This window comes from Protopterus annectens, chromosome 2.part0, assembly GCF_019279795.1.
Source record: "Protopterus annectens isolate FY-2018-M chromosome 2.part0, PAN1.0, whole genome shotgun sequence".
Taxonomy (NCBI): Eukaryota; Metazoa; Chordata; order Ceratodontiformes; family Protopteridae; genus Protopterus; species Protopterus annectens.
This window is the reverse complement of record NC_056728.1, coordinates 601,477,045-601,494,624: the sequence shown is the minus strand read 5'-3', so window position 1 is coordinate 601,494,624 and position 17,580 is coordinate 601,477,045. Positions and strand designations below refer to the sequence as shown.

Sequence of the window (17,580 nt, the reverse complement as noted above, 5' to 3'; positions counted from 1 at the left end):
GTGGGGAGATTACTAGTTGAAGGTGTGGGTTGGAGGGGAGAGGGGTTGTATTGTTTAGCTAGTGATAGTATGGTTTGGGTGAAGTGTGTGTTGAATGAGGTAGCAATATTTTCTGAGGAGTGAGGGATGTTAGGAGGAGGGGTACTGACTTTACCTGGGTGGAGGATGGAGTTTATGGAGGACCAGAATTGTTTGGGGCTGTGTTGTGAGGAGTCTAGGGCAGACTGGTAGTATTGGAATTTGTCCCGTTTTATTAGCTTTTTGACTCTTTTGCGTAGTTCTAAGAATTTCTGTCTAGCTGTGGGGGTTTTGGTTTTGCGCCAGTGCTCCCAGGCTTTATCCCTGTTTTTCATTTCTGACTTAGTGGTTTTCTGCAGCCATGGGGAGGGTTGTGCTTTGGTTCTGGAAAATCTTATGGGGGCATGGTAATTAAGGATGTTCAGGAAGGTAGTATTAAAAAATTCAACTGCGTCATCTAGACTGAGGTACTTTAGAGCATGCCAGTTACATTCTTTGAGGGATGAGATGAATGTGAGTGGGTTAAAGTTTATTTTTTTATGTATTTGACGATAGATGACAGGTTTAGCTTGGTGCAGGTATTTTTTGAGTAGGAATGTTGGGGAGTGATCACTGAGGCTATCTGATAAGCAGCCTGTTATATATGACTGGGGGTTCTTACTGGCTAGTATCCAATCCAGGGTAGTGTGCTTGCTGGAGTTTTTATTTATCCTTGTTGGTGACTGGACTAGTTGGGTGAAGCCATGAAGGTGTACATGATGGGATGGATTGTTGCCAGAACAGGATTGCCAGTCAATATTGAAATCACCTAAGATGATAGTTTCTTGGGGGAGATGGTGGGTAGACCAGCTGAGGAGGTTTTCTAGTGGAGGGATGTTTTGGCCAGGTGGGAAGTAGCATCCAATTATGTTGATGGTTTTGTTTTGGTTAATTTTGAGGTTGGTATATATTATTTCTTCATTGCCTATTTGTGGAGCTGATGATTTTAAGATCTGGATGTTTAGATGCTGTTAAAATATTATAGCTACACCACCTCCTTTTTTGTTTAGCCGGTCTACTGTTAGTATGCCGTGGTGGGGTAGTTGAAATCGCCCATTATTAGGGTGTTGAGTCGTATTCTAATATTTTCCAGTGTATCAAGAAATGAGGAGTGGGAATCCCAGGGCATGATGGGGGATCTGTAGCAAGTTACAACTTGGATTGCGGTCTTGCCCAGAGTTAGTTGCACTTGGATAATCTCGGATGCATTATGCTGAGCAACTAGCCTGGAGGTGTGGATATCTTTAATGAATATGGATATGCCTCCACCTTTAGTGTTTCGGTCTAGGTTAGGTGGCCGAAAGGTGTGGTATGAATTATAGCCTGGTAATGCAAGGGTGCTCTCTGGAGCCTTGAACCAGGTGTCGATGTTCTCCATTTTAAGGAGTGCCTCGAGTGAATGCATTTTGAGGTTTACACTTCTAGCATTGAGTAGCATTACCCTCAGATTTTGCTTAATTGTATAAACTTAGAAAGTTGCTAGAGTAACAGGATTTGTGCTAACATACATTTTCTGAAGGATGTAAAGTCTGAAATTCAAATGTATGTCATTATTTAATCAGAAAACCACAAAGTTTATGAGGAATAGACCAAAAATATGAGGTGAAAATCTGGAGTTGAGACATATGCCTCAGAGCTCCGTGTTGGGCCTGTTCCTGTTTGGCAGCTACTTTTCAGAAGTAAAGGCTAATGTCAAAGGCCTCTGGCTCACCAAGTTCACAGATGACTGTAAATTGGGAGCTATCATAGAATGCTCCCAAGAGAGCAACATCTTAAAAGAAGGTCTAACACAAACAAATGACTAGTGCCAAAGCTACGGATTAAAACCCAACATGAAAAAATACATTATAGTGGCCTTTGGGATATCTTCCACCCAAACTAATTACTTCATTGATAAAACAGCCCCTAGAGTTCACCTGACAGTTAGGTATCTGGGAATATATGTAGACAGTAATCTGGCCTTTGCTCAGCACTTAGCCAAGATAGTAAGAAAATAATTTTATGTCACCCAGCTCATAAGCAAGGGTATGGCATCCCAGTCCAAGTTATAGCACCACTCTACACAGCACTTATCAGACCCATCATTGAGTACAATGCCCCCTTTGGCACTGTACCTAACCAGGCACTGGCAACAGTTGGAATGCTCTCAAAGGTCCCTCTCCAGGAAAATCCAGGGTATGAATATCCTGTACTGCACAGCTCACCTTAAGACCCTATCTCTGTACTAAGTCTCCTACAGGTTGAGGTATAGTATAGAGGTGATCTATGCCTAGCATATAAGGCATCCTCGGATCCAGCTCTGATGGATCTCTTGCACATCTGCAAAACAAACAGCACCAGAAACACTAGATCTAAGGACCTGAACTTTACTTAAGATATAAATAGAACATACTGGGGAGACTGATATGTGTCGGAAATGACTCCCATGCTATGGAATAAGCTCCCCATCTGCATGAAGCAGAGCTCATCCCTGATCCTATTAAAAAACACCTTAATCATTGGATGGGAAATTGCAAATTCACCCCAAGTCTGACCTCCGTGTGTCTGATGGGCAGAGATCGACAGCAAATAAATGAATCCACAAATAACGTACCCTCCACATAATGGTTAGCTACCTTTTTACTAACATTCCCCACCATAAAGGTGGCCAAGGACCTCAGGGACAAAACTGGGTTGGCTTATATGGCTAGACTTGTAAAGAGACTGGTGATCGCTAGCCTAGTATAAACCTATGAACCTATGTATTCACATACTCATCTATTATCTTTGTATATCCTTACAGATATGAGCATTGTATTTATTTGTTGTTTCACTTAATATAATTTTTATTAATATGGTGTACTATGCGGTCCTTTTCTCTCCAGGCCGCCTCTGAAAATGGGAAATGCCCAACTGGAACATCCCAGTAAGCAAATGCAAATAAATAATTAAACTGTAAGGCTGCCTTTATACAAGATGACTAAGCCCACCACCCCTTGATATTCTAGCTAACCAAGCAAAGACTGTAGCTTCATGTAGCTATTTTATTGTTTGCTATGTTTTTGTTGGTTGTAGTATTTCAGGTAAATAATATTGAACCCATCTTATAAGTCTATGGTGTTGCTACACATACTTTGGCAATCAATATGAGCCAGCTTAAGGCTGTATCAGAGCTGAGAAGGGGATTTTGTTTGCTAATGACTGAAAAGGGCGTAGGCTACAATGAAAGTCATTATTTTGAGTATTCTGTTTGTTGTGGTGCTCACTTGTGTTGTGTTAGTAATTTGATGGAAGTTTGGGTAATTATATCTCTTGAAGTATTTATTTTTCTTTTCAGGTAATAAATAAGTGTCTGGGGTGTGTGGGTTGAATGAGTATATTTTTGAGAAGTAATGTGAAGGGTGTAGCTCAATTTATGAAATTTTTTATTGTAACATACATAATTCTTGAAATAAGTGGATTGTGTTTAAGCCTAGCAAGGGTACAGTGTTTTTGTATTATGTGTTGTTGACGCTGGATGTTGTGGGACAGGTGAAGTTATGATTTGTTTGTCATGGCTTGTGTATTGATGAAATGGAAAAGTATCAGCAGCATATGCCAGGAGGGTATTGTAAGCTGATGACATGGAATCCACGTGTACTGATTCTTTGTTACAGTTTAGTGTGTAACAATAAGGTGCTCTCCTAATGTAGGATTTATAAACAGCCCATCCTCAGCAGATAGGTAGTTAGGGCAAGAAGATGGGCACTACTTTAGTCATGTGTCCGCAAGATGGGGTCCAATATGTAGCAGTGCAGAGGCTCTCTGTGTAACAGAAGCAGTTTTATAATTATTCTTTGAATGTGGGAGACATACAAATACTAGATTAGTTCCTATGATCATTGATCATACACTTTCTGCTTTGTATTCTGGTTGAGCTACTCTCACAAAAAATATATATACATAACTCAAATATGCCCACATGCATATGGGCTATACTGCTTTTATTTTTGTTGCATTCCATTGCTGTCAGGCAAGTAGCGATGCTGTAACCTTTTAAGGTGCTTACTTCAACACCATCAAGATAACACAACAAACTGTTTTCTGTTAAGAAGCTCTACATTGCTGTACTAGATCCAGAGAAACATGAACTTTCAATTTTTCTCCTGCCACCAAATTCCTTTCTTTTCCTTGCTTAAGCACCACTAATCTGTATTCAGTGCGGTGTTCAGGTAAACTGACTACAGTTCTTGTTATTTAATTCTGGGGAATTCTGCACAGCTACATTATGCTCTACCCGTGGATTTAGAACTCTGGTGTATTATGTTGATGCTGGAATCATTAACAGAAATATTGCTGGATGATTGTCACAAGTGGGTACTGTAGGGCAGTTCTCCAAAACCCTGTTTAGTCACAGCACCAAAAGTATAGTTAGAAATGCATAAAGTGAGCCTTCTTTGATTATAACGGCAAACTACAAGATTAGTATTTATATACTGATTATATAAAAGCCTTTTTCTAAACTGTTTTCTGAAAGTGTTACAATTGATCATATCTTGTAATCTAAAACTGACAATAAGACCAGGTGAAGCTAGGGAAATAGAGGGCTCTCAATCTCACTAAACAGGTAAAAATAGTTAGCATTCACCGTTGTAATTATTCTCTCAAGATCTCACAGGTGAATGTTAACAGTCTAAATGATAAAAAGAAATGTCTGGAAAGCTGGTGCTTAGTGAAAATCCAGACGTATTAAGACTGACAAGAAACTTTGCTGAAATATAGCATCTGTCTGTCTGACAATAAAAATTGCTCAAAAAAACATCACATGTTCATAGATAAGTATTAGAAAATCAGTCTGCAGTCCATTGCAAGCCTAGCAAAAAAAAAAAAACTATTCGAAAGTCCTCACTAGCCTCAAGGAGGGCAAGACAAGGTAGTCTGGGGGATAGCCTCAAGGAGGGCAAGTCAAGGTAGTTTGGGGGATAGCCTCAAGGAGGGCAAGACAAGGTAGCCTGGGGGAGTATTTGAGGTTGCCCATCCAATTATCTAGGTTAACCTTGAAGGTGGCAAGGGTGCTACTCTGCTTGACAAGTAGCAGAAGTTTGTTCTATAGCTGAGGGATACATTGGAATATGAATCTCTCATGCCAATATGCCTTATTTATCTGCTGATGACGATTTAGTTCATTTCACCAAGTATTTGGGGTACCATTAGTTCTGTGAAGGAAGAGGAGATCAAATAGTGTTGGAACTTTCATAACTCAAAAGGCTGGACACAGATCCACATGGAGGAGTCTGTAAGAGACTGAGTACATACAAAGAGCTGCCATTCTCTCCTGATAACTAAAATTGTTAAGGCCACTAATCTTTTTAGTTATGAATTTCTGAGGTCTCTCAAGCTGTCTGATATGCATAGACAAATACATGGCAAAAGGTGCATTATATTCAATAATGGATCTGATAAGATATGAGCAAAGGTAACATGACAATTGGTTAGGCCATGCAATTGAAAAGGGAGTAATTTTGCTGATTAAATAATGCTAAAATAGTGTCACTGATAAGAAATAATTGCAATGAGAAAGATAATATGTCCAGGTAGTCGATTGCTTAGATCATTCTATCATATTAGCTGGGCGCTCAAATTTTAATTTAGATGTAGCATATACACCCCCTCCATGCTCAGATGAAACCTTCGAAGAAGTATTGCATTTCACTTACAAGGACAGTATGAAGAAGGGGTTTATACTCCTATGATGTTTAAACCTTAACTGCCTAGGTCCTAGAAAGGAGCAGCTCAAGAAATGTTTAACCCTTTACAACCTGGAACAGTTGCTACAGAAACTCACAAGACCAAACACAGTCTCAGATACATTTTCTTTGTTGGTTCCCATTATTTCAAACTTTCCAACTAAGTTTGTGTACATTAGACTGCATCCAAATTCATTGATTCACCATGCCCTATTAGCTTGTACTGGTTATTTAAGAGAGCAAAAATAAAATGGTATATGTAAAGGGTAGATGAATCTCAACTGAACAGAATGGGATGCTGTTTTTGAAAGATGGGTGCTATTAAATGCTTCACATTTTAGTGAAGGAACTTGTGCTAAGGGACAGCACGTGGGTTACCTGTGTTTTCCACTTGTCAGTAATGGAAGGAAAGAACATCTAGCAGACAACTGACATTTTGAGAAAGAAGCTGAAAAAGTTGGGAGCAGTGAAGCGGGGAACTCTTCTGTATACTGTGAGATATACCACACAACAACTGCAACAGGAATGAGAAACCAAAGGCAACCTAGTAAACTGATGCATGTGAAACATAACTGTAAGTATCCTGTCAGCTGTTTTCCTCATTTTGAGAGTGGACTCTGTTTGGTGGCTGATGTCAGTTTTGATGTTCCCATGATCAAATTGAAAGGATTTTTCAGAATGCCAAGAGCAACGAGAACAACATTTGTGGAACAAGGTACCAGTACTGTGACATTCTTGTTAAAGTGAAGACTATCATCATGGCACCTAATGCATGAGGAATATCTGTGGAAGTGTATTACAGCCCATCTGTTGTAGCCAATGACTGCTGGAATTTGATGATGGAATGCATGCAAAGCTTCATGGGTAACCACACTCCAGGGGTTCCTTCTGTGTTCAGGAACAACTATGAAGGTGTCCAGCAGCATAAAAAGAGTGGGGCAAAGGGGGCATGTGCCCCATGTAAAAGGTGTTAGAGGATGCAATCCTGAAGTGCTGTTCCTGCATTCTTATTTCTGTACCACCATTTTTGAATACAGGTACAGAAAGCAACTTGCTAACTTCTGGAGTAAGCTGTAGCAAGCTGATTGCTGTAAATGTAGCAATTGGCTTATTACAGTTTAAAAGGTAACAATTCTTGCATTTTTTGCTTTTTATGTATCTGGCCAGTTTGAACAGCCAGTGTATCGGAGTGGAGCTGCATTTTTTTGCTCTTTTGAGTTTACCTGCTGTGCCTGTCTTTTGACTTTACCAGTGTGAGTTTTGGGCACATTGACCACTTATTTTTATTTACTATTTGTTTGCTCTTAAAATAAAGAGCTCTGGCAGGGAGTGGGTATGTGCCTGGGAGGGGACATGTGTAGTCCAAGGCTATAATGACTTCCACTCATTTAGACCAGCTACTAAACAGACAGGGACTAAAGGTGGAGGTGCCTCAATTTACATCAAAAATAATTATACCTCAAGGCTGGTCAAACAGGACAATGCACTTGGGCTTCTCCATTCAAATCACCATAGGCAAATCCCATACCACTTCCTTGTAAGGTATAGGTCCTCCTCTATGACTCAGGAAACCCATAACATGCATTTAAATGTATTGGAAATACTCACCATCTAACCCAGTACCATATTCATGGGTGACTTTAATTACCCCACTGTTAACTGGGAATCATATACGAAACCAAAGGTGCAGTCACAGAGATTTCTGGATTTTGTAAACACAAACTCCCTGGACCAGATTGCAAATGTGCTGACCAGGGGTACAAATATACTGGATCTGGTCCTCTGATCCTGGTAGACTGCTGCACACCCACTAGTGTAATGTATTCTCTGGTAAGGTCACACCACAAAATGGTCTCCTTTGAAGTAAAAGTAAAACCTGAAACCCCAGCTAACCTTGGAACATTCAGGAACTACTCTAAGGTTAACTTCCTACTATTAAGTGATAACCTAGGAAAATTTCAAGCCTACATAAACCCTGAGAACACTGCTGCTTACACAGAACTGCTCACAGAAACCATATATAATCATGTTAATAGCTGTATAGAGGCAGCTATACCTGTCAAGAAGAAGTACAGAACTAACTCAAAAAACAAGCCACCCTGGTGGAATTGCAACATCGATAAACTATATAACAGAAGGAAGAAAATCATGGCGAAAATTACGATGTCTAACACCCAGCAAGATAAAAGCAGTTTCATTAAACTGAACAAACATCTCAGAGGACAAATAAAGTCTAGCAAAGCCAAATTTGAGATAAATATGGCCTCCCAGGTCAAGGGCAACCACAAGATAGTCTTTAGCTATATCTGCAACCTCAAAGGTAATACACAATTGTGTGCAGAGCTCATTGTAAATGGAACCACCTATACTGAGCCAGAAGATATAGCAAACCTGGTGGCCAATACATTCAGCTCTAACTTTGCCCCTCTATCTCCTCAACCTCCCCTCAGGAAATACCATCAAATATAACTCCCCCTAATATCACTAGGAAACAGGTCCTCAAAGCTCTCTCTAATGCCAAGAACGCTACATCAGTTGACCCAGACAATATCCCAGGATGCCTTCTAAATAGCATGAAACATGGCCCAGACAATATCCCAGGATGCCTTCTAAATAGCATGAAACATGACCTATCAGGCCGTCTCGAATTGCTATTTAACTGTAGCCTCCAAACAGGCTTCATGCCTCACAAATGGAGAACAGCAGCAGTCTTCCCTCTGAACAAATGTGGGCTACCTACAGACCTTGTAAACTACACACCCATAAGTCTCACCAGTCTCATATGCAAAGCCATGGAAAGAATTATCATGGATATGATCAGCAATGAAATAGGAAACCTCCAGACACTGGACCTAACCCAGTTTGGTTTCATGAAGGGCAGGTCATGCCTACTCAACCTGGTGGACTTCTCTGAGAAGGTCACCAAAGCAATGGATGAAGGCAAAATGGTTCACACTGCCTACCTTGACCTGGCCATGGGTTTTGACACAATACTCCACTCGAGCATTGATGACAAACTCAACAGGTTAGGTATAAAACTTTATGTCACCCAGTGGATAGACAGCTGGCTCACATACAGGACCCAGGAAGTTAGAATTGGGGAGTCCACCTCTACAAAGAGGCCAGTCACAAGTGAAGACCCTCAGGGATCAGCCCTGTGACTGCTCCATTTTGGCATTTACTTCTCCGAAGGCAAGACCAATGTCAAGGGCCTCTGACTGACTAAATTTGCAGATGACTGCAAATTAGGAGCTGTCATTGAATCCTCCACTAACACAAATGCTCTCCAGGAAAGGCTGACACAGGTAAATAACTGGTGTCAGAGCCATGGACTAAAACTAAGTGCCAAGAAATGCGTAATGGTATGCTTTGAGGAGTCATCCACCCCTGGTAACTATCATATTGACAACACAGCCCTAAGAATTGACCCAGTAGTTAGGGACTTGGGGGGGGACATAGATAGTAATATAGCCTTTGACCATCACATGTCTATAGTAATGAGGAAATCATTCTGTGCTGTGCAACTTATAAACAGAGATATAGCATCTAGGTCCAAGGAGGTCATTGTTCCACTGCATTCGGCATTTATCAGACCTATCATTGGGTACAATACCCTCATTGGTATTTACCTAACTAGGCACATCCAACAACTGGAACGTCCACAGAGGTTTATTAAAAGAATACACGACATAACTAACATGTCCTATGCAGACCACCACAATCCCCTATCCCTGTATTCTGTCTTCTACAGGCTGTTGAATACAGACCTATGCCTGGCATATAAGCCATTATTTAACTCCACTGTGATGGACCTCCTGTATAGCCGCAAAACAAACACAACCAAAATTATCCATTCTAAAGCCTTAAACCTTGCCTGTAATATAAATAGGAACCACTGGGGAGACAGGTATCATCCCAGAGACTACCCCTTTCTCTAGAAAAGGCTTCCCATCCATGTGAAGCAGAGTTCCTTCCTAATCCAATTCAACTGTAACTTGGACAATTGGATGGAGAACAGGAAATTCATTCCTGGTTTGGCACTTATGTCTCTAATGGACATAGGCTGCCTGTAAATGGTTCAACTCCCAGGTCCCTGCTTGTAAACATTCCATCTCCCAAGCCCCTGCTTACACTTATCAGGGGTACTGCATCGCCCAAAATGATACCGCAGTACAAGGACAAAATGATTGACTTCAACAATTGGCTAAGCTTCTGGTGTCATTCTAAGGGGCTCCAGTATCTGTCTGCTTGGGATGGCATGGTCGACAGACCATGATGCTTTGCCACAGATGGCCTGCACCTGTCACCCCTGGGATTTCAGATACTGGCTAAGGCTCTTGATGCCCCTATAGTGCCTTTTTTAGGCAAGGTTCAAATGACAAATTCACCACCGTAACAGGAACAGGTAAGCAAAAACTAAGGGTAATGCTATTCAATGCTAGAAGTCTAAATCTCAAAATGCACTCACTCGGGGCACTCCTTAAAATGGAGAACATCGATATCTGTGCAGTGACAGAGACCTGGTTCAAGGCTCCAGACAGCACCCCTGCACTACCAGGCTATAACCCATACCACACTTCTTGGCCATGTAACTTGGACCGAAACACCAAAGACGGAGGTGTGTCCATATTCATTAAGGATATCTACACCTCCAGGCTAGTTGCTCAGCATAATGCATCCGAGGTTATCCAAGTGCAACCAACTCTGGGCAAAACTGCAATCTAAATTGTATCTTGCTACAGATCCCCCACCTTGCCCCAGGATTCCCACTCCTCTTTTCTTGATGTACTGGGAATAAAATGGGTGACTTCAACAACCCCACCATTAACTGGGAAAACTACTCGTGTACCAACTCCTTAGCTCAACGCTTTCTGGAATTCATAAACTCCAATGCCCTGGATCAACTTATCCACACCCCCACCAGGGGCAACAGTATCCTAGACCTAGTCATTACCAACATGAGTGACCGGTGTTCCACACCTGAAGTCAACTCCTTGTTGATCCGATCCGACAATAAGCTAATCACCCTTGATATCCACATCCCACCCCCACACCCCATTAAGGAAACCACAGTAAAACATTTCTCCAAAGCCAACTTCATGCTTCTTAAGACAGAAGTGGTGAACTTCATGACACCCATGCAGATGGACAATACAGTTACAACTGCTGAATCCTACACAAATACACTCTATAAGCACTTACACAAGTGCATGGATCGTGCTATCCCAAACAGAACCAAGACGCTATCCTCCAAAAAAAAGAAGCCAATCTGGTGGTCCCCTGTCATAAACAAACTGTACAACAGAAGGAAGAAACTGTTGCAAAAGAGAGTAAAATCCCATGAGTGGAGGAGCTCCCTGGTCATCCTCAGTAAGAAGCTGAGATCCCTTATAAGATCCTCCAAAGCTAGCTATGAAAACAAAATTGCCCCTAATTCTAAGGACAACCACAAAGCATTCTATAGCTATGTCAAGAATCTCGATGGCATCACCCAGATCTGCTCTGAGTTACAGCACAATGGCATGAAAATTACAGAACCAACTGATATTGCCAACATCCAGGCAGATAGGTTCAGTGCTAACTTTACCCCCCCCCCATCACCCCCTAAAGGGCCCATATCTATACAGGAAGAATGCAGAGTCACTGTAATCACAACTACGCAGGTAAATGCTGCACTCTCTAAAGCCAAAAACACAGCATCCATGGGACCAGACGACATCCCAGGCTGCGTTTTACACAAACTTCAGAATGAACTGGCTCCCCACTTAAGCACCATGTTTAATAATAGACTCACATCAGGCTTTGTGCCCACTGAATGGTGCACAGCAACAGTTATCCCACTCCACAAAGGGGGAGCCATCACTGATCCTGGGAACTATCAACCTATTAGCCTGACGAGCTTGGTCTGCAAGGCCATGGAACGTATCACCATGGAACTCATAAACAAAGACATTGGTAACCTCCAAACTCTGGATCCCACCCAGTTCAGGTTTTTGGAAAGCAGATCATGCCTCCTGAACTTGATAGACTTCTTTGAGGCAGCCACCAAACCCATAGATGAGGGTAAGGCGGTTCACACAGTCTATCTTGACCTCGCCAAGGCTTTTGACACCATCCCCCATTCTGGAATTATAGCTAAACTCACTAAACTAGGTATAAGTCCCTAAGTCACAAGATGAGTTGCCAACTGGCTCACTGACAGAACCCAAACTGTAAAAATTGCAGACTCCAAATCTGACCTCAAAGCAGTGACAAGTGGAGTACCACAGGGTTCCATTCTGGGACCTCTCCTGTTTAGTATCTACTTCTCTGAAGTACAGGCTAACACAGAAGGCCTCTGACTGATGAAGTTCGCAGATGACTGCAAATTAGGAGCCATAGGCAAGTCCCCAAATGATGTGGACATCCAACAGAAGGGCCTCACTGAGACAGATGCCTGGTGTCAGAGCCATGGCCTCAAGCTCAATGCCAAAAAGTGCAGTATCATCCCCTTTGGTAAAAACTCTGTACCCATGAACTACCACATAGGCAGCAATCTATTTAACACTAAATGTGTGATAAGAGACCTTGGGACCCAGGTGTACCGTAGTCTCTCCTTTGATAGTCACATTGTCACAGTAGTCAGGAAGTCCTTCTAAGTGGCACACCTCATCATAAAAGTGTTCTCATCCAGGAAAAAAGAGGTCATTGTTCCCCTCTACTCGACACTCATTAGACCCATTATAGAGTACAATGCCCCTTTTGGAATGTACCTCACAAGACATCTGCAGCAGCTGGAAAGGCCACAGAAGTACCGCACAAAGAGGATTACTGGCCTCAAACAAATGCCCTACACTGTCCATCTCAAAAAACTCCAGCTTTACTCCGTAGCATATCGCCTATTCTGAGGTGATCTCTGCCTAACATATAAAGTTATGTCAAGCCCAGAGCTGTTGGACATGCTACACCTAAAGAAATCCCAATCCCTCCAAGTTACATGCTCTAGGGACCTAAACCTTGTCACCACAATAAACAGGACATGCTGGAGGGATAGATTCCTGTCCCAGAGACTTCCCATACTCTGGAACAGGCTACTTATCTATGTCAAGCAAAGTTCTTCACTAGCACTCTTCAAGAAGAATTTTGATGAGTGGATGGGAAATGGGAAATACACCCCGGGGATCACTTCTGTGTCTCTGCTTGACAGTGGCACAGGAAAATAACTTTCTTGGGTGCCGTAAACCAGGGAACCTTGTTGGCTAGGCTTACCTAGGCCCTTGGGCCGATAGCCTAGAACCTACCTATGAACCTATGAACCAGAATTTATCAGAGATTTAGGATACATGGCTAGGCTTAAAAAGACCTTTGTGGTGATTAGCCTAGTACACACATATGAACCTATGCGCTTCATGCTGCCATGAACAGTCTATCGGAGCTGACATTTGTTTGTTGTTGGTCTTCTTCAGTTTGAGCAAGGGGTTAAGGCACTAGTTCAGGGACTGGCACAGGACGCTGGTTGCCTGCTACGCCTCTGATGGTGTCTATAATCAGTCTGATCCTGTGGTCCAGTATGTGGAGTTAATTGCCAAGCTCGAGAAACAGCAGTCAGCCAGCCTCAATTGTTGGCCTTCAATAGGTCTGCATTGCATCTCTGCTGTTAGGAAGTATTAAATGGGGATGAGTACCGGCCAGAAGAATGCAAAATCCACCATCTGCTGTATATAAAATACACAAAGGGAAAACTAATTGGACAGCAACAATTATTCTGGAAATTAGCATATGCATTAGCATATTAAAATAGATCATTGTCGAAACTTCTTATGCAAGATCCATATCACACATCACTTTGCATTCCCAAAAAATAAGAAAACATGACTCAAGCTGGTATTGCTTGTTTAAACCACAGTTTATTAAGTTAAAATGAGGGAAACAAGCAAAACCAGCCTGAATACCGTTTTCTTATTTTTAATAAGAATCCAAAGTGATCTACAATGCAGATCTCACAAAGAAGTTTTAACAATGGTCTGTTTTTTACAAGCAGTTAAATGTCAAAATTCCTTCTCACCCTTTCTGCCAGTTCAGACCGGTGTTCCTCAAGGTTTAATTCTTGGCCCCCTCATTTTCAACTTCTTCACCAATGGCCTACACACTGCCAGCAATCTCTCCCCTATCATACAGTATGCAGATGATTCAACTCTGATTTCCATTTCTGACTCTATCAATAACCTCCACCATATCACCCAGTCTTCATTTCACTCTGTTGAGAAGTGGCTCTCCAACAATCAACTTATCCTGAACCCCTCTAAAACTAAACTCTTACTATTCCTACCTGAAGCTCTAGCCCATCACAAATCCACCTTTCTCATGTCCTCACTAAATGGCACTATCATATCACCAGATTTACACACTAAACTCCTAGGTGTCATCATTGACGACCAGCTCAAACTAGACCTCCACATACTTCATTCTATAAAGAAAACACACCAAAAACTGGGCATGTTATATAGAAACAGCTAATTCCTGACCTCCAACTCTAAACTACTGCTAGCCCAATCCTATCTCCTCCCCGTCCTCCTCTATGGCTCTCCTATTTTTTTCCAATTTACAATATATCCTGCTGGCAAAACCTGACTAAACTTATAACAAAATTGCTAGATTTGTCACCAGCAACCCCTATAAATCCCATCACTGTTCTGCTCTCCAAAAACTACATTGGCTCGAATTCCCACACCTTCTGACCAAATGTCAGTTGATCCAAGCTTTCCGAATTCTTAATTCTAACTCTGACTGTCCATCTCTGTCCAACCTGATCTCCTGGTACACCCATCCCTGATCCCTGCGCAGCTGTGATAAACTCTTTCTACAAGTCTATAAACCAAATATTAACACAGGTAAAATAGTTTATAAACACTCCATCTCCTTTATTTGGAATAATCTTCCACTACATATTAGAAGTCATACCTCTCTTCCTAACTTCAAACATGACCTTATTTTGTACCTCCATAACAACCCTATATGTACCTGTAACCATCCTACTTAACTCCTCCCTTTCCATGTTCCCATTTCTCCACTAGACTTATCATTAAGTCCTTTTTTTCCCTCTTTCTTATCTTACTTTATCCAATCTGCTCTTCTTTCTATAGTCTCTCTCTTTATATAATTTACTTTATCCTAGTGCTCTTCTTTTTTTCTCCTTCCTTTAGATCACTTCATTCCTCCACTACTCTTATCTTCTTTAGCACTTTCCTTCTTCTGACCTTGCATATAGCTATGTACTATTCCTTGGATTACATTTATTTTCTTATCCATTGTATCCATAAGTTTGTTTTGCTCTTTATATTGTTGACTTGTCTCTATTTGTATGTATTTGTATGTTTTGTTCGGGGCTTTTCCCCTCGGGTCTCCACTGAAAATGGGTAATTTCTTACCCAGTTGGACTAACCCGGTTAACAAATGTGAAATAAATAAATAAATATTGTGGGAAGAAATATCCAGGGAATTGTTATGGCTAGGCTTGTACAGGCCCTAGGGCCGATAGCCTAGTACCAATCTATGAACGTATATGCCAGTATCAAGAGTAGTTGGAGTAATCATTCCAGTACAATTATTTTTCCCTTTTTGTGTTTTGTTCTTCCTTAAGGAAATTGTTTACTACCCTTAAGGCTGGAATACTACACATTTCCTTAGTACTAAGTTACATTACCTCTCTCTCTCTTTCTCTCTCTCTCTATATATATATATATATATATATATATGTGTGTGTGTGTGTGTGTGTGTCTGTATAGCCCCTGGACAATGGTCCTTAATGAGCATGATCAAGACCTAGGGAAGGAATCACACTTAGAATGATTTGCAAAAGTATGTACAAAGGACCCAGTAGCATCTTCTAAAATACTTCTAGAATCCAAGCTTTTTTTAAAAAGCCACAGATGAAACCAACATCCTGGTAGAGTGGGTCTTGACCCTGCCTGGAGTAGTTCTGTTGTAGCAAGTAATAGCCTTAGACAACCATTTGGAAGTAGTCTGTTTTGACACAGGTTGTCCCTTTTTACATTCACAATAAATGAATAATTGATCCAAAGATCTGAAAGATTTAGTTCAGTCAAGATAGTACCTGAGTTGTCTGAGGCCATCCAAGGTATGGAGTATCCTTTCTTTCTCATTTTAATGTTCAGGAAAGAAAATGGAGAAATAGTTTGTTTTAAAGTAAACTCAGATACAACTTTAGGAATAAAAGAAGGATTAATTCTCAAAGAAACTCTGACCCTGTGGAAAAAGTTATAGGGTTGACTCACCATAAAAGCTTGCAGTCTAGATACACATCTTGCGGAGGCAAAGAGCAACCAGCAAAACTGTTTTCCATGTTAAGAACCTCAAGTCGGCCAGGTAAGCTGGTTCAAATGAAGCAAGAATTAACTTCTCTAATGGAAAATTATGATACCAAGGAGGAGACACAGGTTTTCCTGGAGGCCTCTTATGCAAAACCCCTTTCAAAAACATTTTGAAATAAGACTGCATTGAAAGAAGAGGATCAATAGGCAGACACAATGAAATGTCTAATAAATGAACCTTGATAGAGGAATAAGAAAAGCCATGGGATAGTAACTCACACAAATATTGTACAAACAGAAAACAACTAGCCTTGAATGTGTGCCGGCTATTTTGTTGACACCAAGTAGAAAATATTTTCCATTTGCTAACATATTTGTAGTAGCAGGTTTTTTTGCCTCCGTTACTACCTGCTGCACATCCTTGGTAAGCAAGTGCCGAAAGGGAATTAAGACCCTGTCATCTGGGCAATCAACTGAAGATGATTGATGTTAGGGTGTATCAAACACCTCAGGTCTTGTGTGAGTAGATCCATTCTGTGAGATAACTTGTGGTAATTGCCACTGGCCATTTGCAAAAGAACAGAAGACTACAGTTCCCTGGGCCAGAAGGCAGTCACCACAATGATCTTCAGAAGTACCCTGGATACTAGTGGAAAGAGTGTAAAACCAAACAGGAACACTCCTGTTCAAGGAAAAGAAAAGGCATCTGTCTTCCAGGCCTTCTTGCTTGGAGTCCTGGAGCAGAATCTTGCCAGCTGATTGTTCAGAAAGGAGGCAAAGAGGACTTCTTGAGAAACTCCCCAAAGATGGATCAAATCTTGGAACACCTCCTGATCTAGTTTCCATTCATGAGGGTTTATCCTTGTTCTGCTCAACTTGTCTCCTACACATTTTTTTGCTCTGACTGAATGTAGGATGCCTATAAAGTGAGACTGTGCAGTGAATCTATATACCAAGCTAACATGGCTAATCTGCACTGGGGGTACAGTCTGGTTCCCCCTTACATGTTGATGTACCACATGACTATAGTATTATCTGTAACAACTTGTAGAGGTCTCAAAGAATAAAGATGATTCAGAGAGTTGAGTGCCTTGATCACTGCAAGCATCTCTTTTATATTTATGTGCTTGCATCTATCCTTGGTGCCACACACATCTTCCACATTTATCCCTCCAGAAACTGCTCCCAAGCAAAGTCTGAGGCATCTGTGATGACTAACTGCTTTAGTACAGGATGGGAGAAGGGCAGACCTTGATTTACAAATATCTGCTGCCTCCAACAAGTGACTTTCCTGCTAAAAGCCCAAGCCTTGGGATCTGAAAAGTTAAGGGGTATTGATACTGGGACCATTGTGACTGCAGATACCACTCTATCTTTTGCATGTGGAGTCTTGACAGGGGTATCATGAGAATCACAAAAGACATGAGATCCATAATACTGAGATATTCTTTTGCAGTGACCAGAGTCTGAGTGGAAATCCTAGAAACAGAACTAGATATAGATCTTTT

The 17,580-nt window shown here is 41.3% G+C and overlaps 1 pseudogene; it reads left to right on the top strand.

Moving 5' to 3' along the window:
- Positions 1 to 6,087: 6,087 nt before the first annotated feature.
- LOC122792758 overlaps positions 6,088 to 17,580 on the top strand; it is a 149,130-nt pseudogene continuing 137,637 nt past the window's right edge.